Source organism: Neltuma alba, unplaced genomic scaffold (assembly GCF_004799145.2).
Source record: "Neltuma alba isolate B1F8T4 unplaced genomic scaffold, ASM479914v2 tig00013512_pilon, whole genome shotgun sequence".
In the NCBI taxonomy this organism is placed as follows: Eukaryota; Viridiplantae; Streptophyta; class Magnoliopsida; order Fabales; family Fabaceae; genus Neltuma; species Neltuma alba.
The window spans coordinates 1-10312 of record NW_021637734.1 but is presented as its reverse complement, the minus strand read 5'-3'; the positions used below and the strand labels follow the sequence as shown (position 1 = coordinate 10312).

The 10312-nt window shown below is 38.2% G+C and overlaps 1 pseudogene; it reads left to right on the top strand.

Annotated features, from left to right (window-relative positions):
• The first annotated feature begins 753 nt into the window (after positions 1-753).
• LOC114737950 (copper methylamine oxidase-like) lies at positions 754-6409 on the top strand (annotated as a pseudogene).
• The last annotated feature ends 3903 nt before the right edge of the window (positions 6410-10312 follow it).

The following is a 10312-nucleotide window of genomic DNA, read 5'->3' as shown; positions in this document are numbered from 1 at the left end:
CTACACCTACCCCTTCTTCTCTTTTTTGGCTACACCTACCTTTTTGCTCTCCTCTTTGACCTACACCTCCACCCCATTTTTGGTAAAAGATCTGGATAAAAAGATCTTAAGACATGCGAACGAGAGAACATTGCAACGCAAAACCTAGTCATTCACTTGTTTAGCTCCAAAGAATCTTCCAAATCATAATTGTGCCTTCAAGAATTCTAATTATTATGTATAAACAAAATGTTCCAAAAAATCCTAAAGAAGGATTACAAAATACATGAACACGCATGAATTTTTTTTGGGTAAAAAACTGGATGAAAGATCCTAAGAATCAAATAAATGGATAAAATTTGATTTCCAGTTATTTATATTAATTTTAGATACTATTATGCCATCAGAGCTCACGCTGCAGCATATTTTTATACTTGCATGATTCTAAATATAAAACCTCTTTTATAGTGTAATATAATAAGAGGGTTTTATATTTAGAAACTGAAGAATAAAAAAAACACCAAAAAAATAAATTTTATCACTGTAGGCTTTATTTTTATGATGATTTCTAAAAATAAAAATCGATTTTTATTACTTCGGGCATTTGTTTCTTTCTTTCTTTAATTCTTTTGTTTTCCCGGGCTCCTACGTATTACGCGACAAATTTCGCGCTTTGCCCCATTTCATTTCAGGATCCAAAGATCAAGCAGATTAATTTCAGCGAGCACGTAGTTTCAAGTCTTGCATATTGGCACAAGTGTGTGTATATAATATTCACGACGCCTCTCCCCCCCTTCTCTTGTTCCTTCTCATCACTGCCATTCGCCATCCCCTGCCTCTCTTCTCTGCCTTCCAAACAAACCGTGTTTCCGCCTTTCAATTTTCCCAACCAAACCAACACTCGATTTCCGGCCTAACCGTCACTTCCCTTTTTCTCAGGCGCCTTTCATCAACTTACCTGCTTGCTTGTAATTTTCTCCCACTTTCATGAACTTTACCCCTCGTTTTTCTTGGTGATAGATTGTGGGGCATCAGCGAAAGAGTGATCAGCTCTCTTAAAGGGGACTGCTGTATGTCAGTAGACTGCTTTGAGACTTATTGCAGTGGAATCGGCGAACTCGCTAACCCGTTGCAATGGCCTCAACTTCGAAAAAAGCGACGCCTCCTTCTTGCTGTGCCACCATCAATTCAGTTCCTGTCACACGACTCGCAGCGCCGTCTGTCGAAGCTACCAATGCGGTTGTTGAGTTGACGCATTGCGCCGATGGTCACCGATTCAAGAAGGTAGCCATGGCGACTTTGATCAACCCTGTTGATCCGCTTCCAGAACCTTCCACCAATGCTGCCGCCGCCAAAGGTATCGCTTTCACAACTCCTCTGATTTTGTTCTTATTATTTTGTTTTGGTTTCATGCCACATTAGATGCCAGATTGCAGATTGCAACTCTTCTTGATGTGAGATTTTGCTTGATATTCTTTGATTTCTTTCAAGTTCCTCTGCCCTCCTGGCCTGTAAATTTATTCTCTCTCTTTTTTTTTTTTTGTCTCAATTTCTTACAGCGCTCTTGGCTCAGTGCTGTTTTCTTATTTCATCTTTCTGTGATCCTTTGAATTTCAGTACAGAGAGTCTGTTAGATTGAAACATAGACCAAAACAGAGATGCGTTATGTCTAATAAAAGACAAGCATAAAAATGACATCTCATAGTATATAGGTTATGTTCACTTTGGAGACCGTCAAATTCTGGGTATTGAATATCTTTATGGTCGGTTAAATTTCAAATGCCTCTCTGCATGAAAAGCATCATTGAGATCAGGGTCACGATATTCTTGCTCTGTTTCCTATGTTATTTTCATCTAAAGGAATGTTTGCCATTCTTTTTTCTTGTTTTTCCCGCTCTTTAAATAGTCATGCAAGTTTTCTCATTTATAGTTGTTATATAACGACCAGGAATCACTTTAATGCCAAGGGCCCAGTCAAGCCACCCTCTAGATCCTTTATCCGCTGCTGAGATCGCCGTGGCAGTGGCTACTGTCAGAGCAGCTGGAGCCACACCTGAGGTTATTATATGCACAGTGAATGTTTTAAAGGGGATCGCTTTGTTGCTTTTTGTTTTTAGCATTAGTTATTATCTGAATAAAATTGAGTTCCAGTGTAACAGTCGATTATTTCTTTACCCACTGCTTATATTTCTTCCAGGTCAGAGATGCTATGCGCTTCACTGAAGTTGTTCTGCTGGAACCAGACAAACATGTTGTTGCACTAGCAGATGCATATTTCTTCCCTCCTTTTCAACCGTCATTACTTCCTAAGACTAAAGGAGGGCCTAATTTTCCGATTAAGCTGCCTCCCAGATGTGCTAAACTCGTCGTTTACGATAAGAAGTCAAACCAGACTAGTGTGTGGATTGTTGAACTATCAGAAGTACACGCAGTAACTCGAGGTGGTCATCACAGGGGAAAAGTAATTTCATCACAGGTTATTCCAGATGTTCAGCCTGCAATGGTGGGTTTAATTTCTGGCTCTTTTGCTCGCACCTTTTGATTCTGGCTAATGCTAATCTCACTAAGAATAAACAAAATTGGAAGAAAAAAGACCCCAAGCATCGGAATCAATAGTTGTTTATTGTTGATTCCTTTTCCGCAGCTCTTAACGTTGTATTCAGAGGTTTGTATATTCCCCATCTCCCTATGAGACAAGAATTGGGTTGGTTCGTCAGATGGGTCAAATGAGAAATAAAGGTTTCATTCTTAATATTTCAGAACATAATCAATGGAGATAATACATATTTCGGTGTAATTGTCAATTCCGCTCTATCTTTTGATCTTCAGGATGCTGTGGAGTATGCAGAATGTGAAGCTGTCGTCAAAGACTTTCCACCTTTTAGAGAGGCTATGAAGAGAAGGGGCATTGAAGACATGGACCTTGTAATGGTTGATGCATGGTAATTTAACTGGACTTCCATTCTTCTCAGAGTATTTGTTCGGAGAAGATGCTATCATTCGTTGCACATTTTCACTTTATAAACTTAGTCCTCCATAATGTTGCTGCAGGTGTGTTGGTTATCATGGCCAAGATGATGGTCCCAGCCGAAGACTGGCTAAACCACTTATATTTTGTCGTAGTGAGAGTGATTGCCCTATGGAAAATGGCTATGCACGTCCAGTTGAGGGCATCTATGTGCGTGTTGATATGCAGAAGATGGAGGTGATTGAATTTGAAGACCGTAAACTTGTTCCTCTGCCTCCAGTTGATCCCTTGAGAAACTACACTGCAGGTGAAACAAGGGGTGGCTCTGATAGAAGTGATGTAAAGCCCTTACAAATCATTCAGCCTGAAGGTCCCAGCTTTCGAGTTAACGGTCGCTATGTAGAATGGCAGAAGGTGGATGCGAAAACATAGCATTGATCTGTACTTTTAAATCTAGAAAGCAACAAAATAGCAAGGAATTACACTATTTCTGAATGTAACTAGATCTCCTGGTTGTTTTGCTTATTAACAGTGGAACTTTCGAATTGGATTTACACCCAGGGAAGGCTTGGTTATATACTCTGTTGCCTACGTTGATGGTAGTCGAGGGCGAAGGCCTGTTGCACATAGGTTGAGTTATGTGGAGATGGTTGTGCCGTATGGAGATCCAGATGAACCACATTACAGAAAAAATGCTTTTGATGCTGGGGAAGATGGCCTGGAAAAATGCACATTCTCTCAAGAAGGTTTTAGAATGATATATCTATCCTCTATCCTAATAATTTTGCTTGTCATGTTGATCTTTTCTCTGAATAAAATATATTAATGGGCTTTAAGTTAAATATGTTGTTGCAGGGTTGTGATTGTTTGGGGGTCATTAAATATTTTGATGCTCACTTCACAAATTTCACTGGAGGAGTTGAGACAATTGAAAATTGTGTTTGTTTGCATGAAGAGGATCATGGAATCCTATGGAAGCATCAAGACTGGAGAACTGGCTTAGCAGAAGTCCGAAGGTCAAGAAGACTTTCGGTTTCTTTTATGTGTACAGTGGCCAACTATGAGTATGGATTTTTCTGGCACTTTTATCAGGCAAGTCAATTATCTTTTCACTAGTTACTTCGTCTCGTTAACCGGTAATTTCTTTTGGTAAAAAGTGTGTGGAATGCATTGTTCCAGGATGGAAAAATTGAAGCTGAGGTCAAGCTAACCGGAATCCTCAGCTTAGGAGCGATGATACCTGGAGAGTCTAGAAAATATGGTACCACGATTGCACCAGGCTTGTATGCTCCCGTCCACCAACACTTCTTTGTTGCTCGCATGGACATGGCTGTTGATTCTAAACCTGGTGAAGCTTTGAATCAGGTAGCTCCACTTGAATTACAATTTTCTTTATTATTTTTTACGTAGACGTTTATTATAGAATAAAATGTGCTTTTCCATTTCTGTCAACATCTATTGTTGCTGGCATTTCAACCAATTTTAATGATAACAGTTTTAGAATATAATAAATTTTCGTTGACTTCACAGTCCGATGAGGATGATTTTCCCTCCTTAAGAAATATATTTTGATATATATCAACTGTTGTTATTGCTTAACACCGCTGTCTTATCCTGAAAGAATTCGATTTGATCTCTTTGATGTAAATCAGCAGCTGCAAAATCCGTTGAAGTAGAACCACAGTCCAGGTAACAGTGAAGTCTTGAATGTAGTCCGAACATCATGCCCACAACAGTTGCTATCTATAGCTCTTACAATGCCATTGATTAGTATCCCTATCATATCCCTTTCTATTTGAGATTGAGTTTACGTAATATTATCTGGATTCTCCGTCCCGTTTGAGTGGTGTATTCTGTTTGAACTAGTTGCATGTTGTTACTGATTGCTTCAATATGCATATTGCAGTTTCCTGTTCGATCATACACTAATTACTTCGTGACAGTTTTTTCCAAGTCCACATTTTTACCCACCCTTCACGTATGTCAGGTTGTAGAGGTCAACGTCAGAGTTGAGAAGCCTGGGAATGATAATGTTCACAATAATGCATTCTACGCAGAAGAGGCTCCGCTCAAATCTGAGTCGGAAGCCATGAGGGATTGCAATCCTTTGACCGCCCGACATTGGATTGTAAGGCTTTTCTGGGTTTTATGGTCAAGTTTTGTCTGTTGTTGATAATGTCGTGCTTGTTGACTTTTCTTTTTCTCAAAATGTTACCACTAGCAATGGCCGAGTTTATGGTCAAGTTTGTTTATTGTTGTTGATATTTGGTTGTGATTTTAATAATGGTTTAGGTGAGGAATACCAGAACAGGAAATAGAACGGGGCAATTGACGGGATACAAGCTAGTACCTGGTTCAAACTGCTTACCATTAGCAGCTCCTGAGGCCATGTTCTTAAGAAGAGCTGCCTTCTTGAAGCATAATCTTTGGGTGACGCCATATTCACGGGAGGAGATGTTCCCAGGAGGGGATTTCCCTAATCAAAGCCCTCGCATAGGTGAAGGACTAGCTTCGTGGGTGAAGCAGAATCGATCTTTGGAAGAAGCTGATATAGTTCTATGGTTCTCTCTCTCTCTCTCTCTCTCTAATAGCACATGCATGAATTCATTTCAGCTTTTATAAACTGATGATAATACTGAATTTGCCAGGCACTACTTGTATCCGTGATGTTTATTTTAATTGTGCAACTCTGCGACAAACATGAACATATTGAGTTGTTTATATGTTACTCCTCTTGTCCTAAATATCAGACCCACTTTGTAGTGTAATGTACACTATAAAGTGAGTCTTATATTTAGAACCAGAAGGAGTATATTTTTAGCTCATGATATGGTTCCACATTATGGGAGTAACTGGGATTAAATGCAGGTACGTATTTGGAATCACTCATGTCCCTCGGCTGGAAGACTGCCTGTTATGCCAGTAGAGCGCATTGGTTTTATGCTCATGGTAAGTGCCTCCTCCTCCTTCTTCAATCAAAATGTTGTAAGCTTTTGCAATGCAACCTGGCGTTTATAAACTTGAGTATGGTGTTGAGATTGAAAAGTAGTAGTGGGAATTGTGAGTGACGGTGGTCGTGTTTGTGGGTGCAGCCTCATGGATTCTTCAACTGCTCGCCTGCTGTAGATGTGCCCCCTAATCCATGTGAGATGGACAGTAAGGACAATGAGAGCAAAGACAACAAGCCCATCCAGAATGAATTAGTGTCTAAGCTTTAGATGCTTGTCTCCTTCCTCAAATCCTTTATTTGTTTGTTGCTCTCCTTCTTCAGACTTAATTACTATTCTGCTGCCTCCTCTGTATTCTTGACTTGAGCCGTACTATACTCTATTTTCTATTGTCTCATCTGTTATTCGAACTTTAAGCTTTGAAGTGAACAAGAGTGGCTTCCCAGTGACTCGTGTATAATGGATGAACTATCTGCTATTATTTTCAATTAATTATAGACCATTCACTTGTTAATTTTAAATTTTAAAACTATTAAAGTAAGATATATTCATTTGACCAGTGAACGATAAATGTCAGCCAGCTGCCAGCAATTGGCCAGTAGCCGGTCAACTTTAGCCGATGGTCAGCACTTGATCAAACATTCCAAATTGGTCATCCGGATCAAAGAGCATTGAAATTATTTCCCGTATTTTCTATATTACTCTCAATCGTTTCACCGCCGCTGGTTTCAGGAAGGTTTCGAACTTTGTCGAATCTTTCGTCACCTGGGTCTGGTCCATTGTTCACATTGTTCGACTCAAGGAGGCTGCTTCACCGAATCACCGTGAGCACAAATTGCTGCTACCAATGCCCTGGGATGGCTTGACATCTTGATTCGAAGGAAGTGTTAGTCATACACCACTTGACTCTTAATCAGGGCGCTCCATTGCAGTGAATTTCTCTGTTTTCTATTTGTCAAACAATTCATCCTCTTCAAGTGTTTGAAAAATGAAATTGTATCTAGCGAGTCCATATTGATTTAACTATATGTGAAAACAAAATAACTCAATTAGCAGGAAAACGAACTGGTGTACAAATTTGTTTCCAGAAACTATTGCCCAAACTTGGTACATTAGCTTTTCTTCTGCGGTTATGTAGACTGCGATATGATGCATGCACATAAATTCCGTTTTTTAAACCAAAAATGATAATAAAATAATAACAATAACAATAATAATGGATCATGTTATCCAAATTAAGACATTCTGGAGTTCTATCTTCCACCAATAAGCCCACATTGTTTGGAGCAAGTCTGGTATGCTAGCTTGTACGAGGTGATCATATGAGTTGACTGAGGACATGTTGGAATATTCTGAGCAGCAATCAGAACGGGTGGCATGAGATAGAGATGCTAGCGTGGTGATCAATGAAGAATGCACGACATGAGAACGAATGATTCAAAGACATTTTAGGAAACTTAAATCTAAAGAAATCCCCTGGCATCCTTGCCTGTAAATATAAAACGATAAGTAATGCAATGACTGAGAAGGTGTTTAGGTAATCCAAAAAAACACTTTCTGCAAGTCGAGACAAACTCTTCCATATATTTATTTTACTGTAAAATTACTTTCAAAATCATAGTTTGGTTTTCACTCAAATACCCCCTAAAACTTGTAAAGAAGTGAATATGGAGTTTGAGATCGTCTCTTTTTCACCTGTTGCAATTTGCTCAGGCACTGAATTTTTTTTTGGGGGGGGGGGTTCAGAAAATTGTCCCATGGTCGTGGTGCGGATAAGAAATGTGCATGTGGATGGATCGTAATAATGGTCAATTCAGCTTCCAAATCCAAATAAGTAGTATTTCTGCCTTCTGATGCAACTTCAGGTGGGACTTCTATCTTGGAGTACTTGTTCCTGCATGAAACTTCAGAAGGCTGCCATAGTGTATTAATTTTTTGGAATAATTTTATGGCCTCGTTGGACCAGACCTATGACCCTGATCTGTGTCGTCATGGAAATCAAATTAAATTGAAGGTTAAAACATTTTTATCAGATCGTAGATTGTGAACTATTCATGAATTGATGGCAGAAGATTGAACCACCCTGAATCGCCACTTGCCGCACAATATATCAGTTTGTTATGCAGTCCTTTTCTCAGGTCTTCAAAAAAAACGTAATACCATGATGCTCCCTCCAGTACAAAGTCAACAGTTTCTCGTGGAAAGCACGTGATTCCATATTTCTAGCTGCTCAATAATTACGTATCTACAGGTTCTAATTACTTTACCTCCATCTACGTACTCTGAACGACATCAAATAGTGAACTTTTCTCTGCCTTTTCTAGAGAAATCATGTCTTTACCTCTTTGGAATTTGGATATTGTTTGCTTATGAGTGTGTTCGGTCCAAAAACAATTCTTGGCATGATCATATAAAAACTAGTAATATAATGCTTCACTGGTACATGAGAGAAACAAAGAAACTGAGACTACCACTTATTATTTGTTGGATGAGGCATTTAACTGGAAACCCACTTCTCAGTCATCATCTGCAAGTACTAGTTTCTCCGAAAATATATACTTTATAAGATGTTGTTATTTGAATGAGGAAAGCGCAATGGGGTCATCAACACATTTTTGGAGATGTCAACCATAGATATTAATTATCTTTCAGAAGAAGCTATGATAGAGACTTCCAAATCAAGGAATGCTTTGTTTGTTGGCTTTTGTTTGGCCCTAAAAACAAGAAGCAAATAGGGAGGGGGGGGGGGGAAGGAATTGTTTGTTTCCTTTGTGGTGTTTCTTAAATCACTTTAAGGCTAAAAAGCCGAATCAATAGGGAAAAAGCATTCTGTTCTGCAATTTTTTTCGCCAGGTAAAAGAGTCACATAATGTCAAACACAATCTTTACTCGATATTTTGCAATGATGCCTGAAACGATATGTTTTTAATCCCCAACTCATTACATTCTATCATCATACTTCTTCTGACTTGCGCTTATAATTATATTCCTCAGGTCTTTAAGGCTTAAAGATCCATCATTTCTATTTTCTAACGACAGTGAGTCTAATCTGTCTCTGTGACATTGTTTTGCACATTCTACTTCTAATCACGAAACAAATTAAAAGCTCTCAGTTATGTTCATGTTCAGCGCACCAAAATGGCATCCAATTTTAGCCCAAACACCAAGCATCATTGTTATCTACCTAACCTTCCTTTTCTTTCATTTCCTTGTTCTAGTCCCGATTACCATATGAAGAAACAAAGCTTGCTGGTAAACAATATTTTCATAGTGAAATGTGTCGTTCAGCCATGCGCTGTTAAGATAAGAATTCAACACAAACTTAGTGGATTATATTATAAGTTTTAAATTGAAGATAGAGCTGACGGTAGGGTCTTAACTTTAAATCATTAGCTAGGATGAGTTGAAACTGAGGTTAGTGTTAATATATAAAATAAAAACAATATATATATAGCTGTTTATTTTTAGACATATGTAATGAACACCGATGACATAGTTGGGACATGGGTTTTTCTTTTAAGCTTGCTTTCCCTTTTAAGGAGGAGGCAGTTCCTGTCGGCATGAAAATATGCTAGGCTAGGAATTGTTAAATTCAAAACCTTTTTTTATTACTCTCCAAAGCATTTTGTCGGACGCCCCATTAGTTGACCCATAAAGTATTACAACATTTACAGTAATTAACATCATATCTTTCCCTTCATTTTTTTTTCCACGTTTCTTTCTTTGTTACGTTGATGCTCTCAGGTTTAATTACACTCGTTTCCCTATAATTTACTAAAATATAATTTATACCGTTTCCCTTTCCATACTTCCATTTGATCTAATTTCGTTGACATTTGACATTTATATATATATATATAATATTAAAAAAAATTCTAACCTTTCTACCAATAATTTTTTTTGAAACAAGTTAGATATTAATTCAACTAGACTAGAAGAAATGATACATGTAGTTGACGTTAGTTATAAGCTGTGGGTGGGCATAATTAGGTAAATTATTTAGGGTTGGACTGATTGTGAGAAGGAAGGCTTTGCATAGGTTAACGTTTTGAAGAAGAACGAAAGGAAAAAGGCGAAAGGGTTTAGAGGAATGATGAAGGGTTTTTGGTTTCTTTTATGGAGTGGTTTCATTATGACATTTCTGGAAGCTGCCTTTTTAATAACACCAATGTTACTGCCTCTAATTTTGCTGATAATGATTATCATTATCACTGTCCACACACATAACTACTGCCTCCACAACCAGAGGAATATTGAGAATCATCAAACTATCTATATTCCCCCATCGACGTCATCGCTAAATTTCTGTTTGATGAGATGATGATGATGATGATCAAATCGCAAACTGCAGATTTTTCTTTTTTTTTCCACCCTTAATTGTTTTATGGGAAAGGGGAAATAAATTATTAACTAGTAT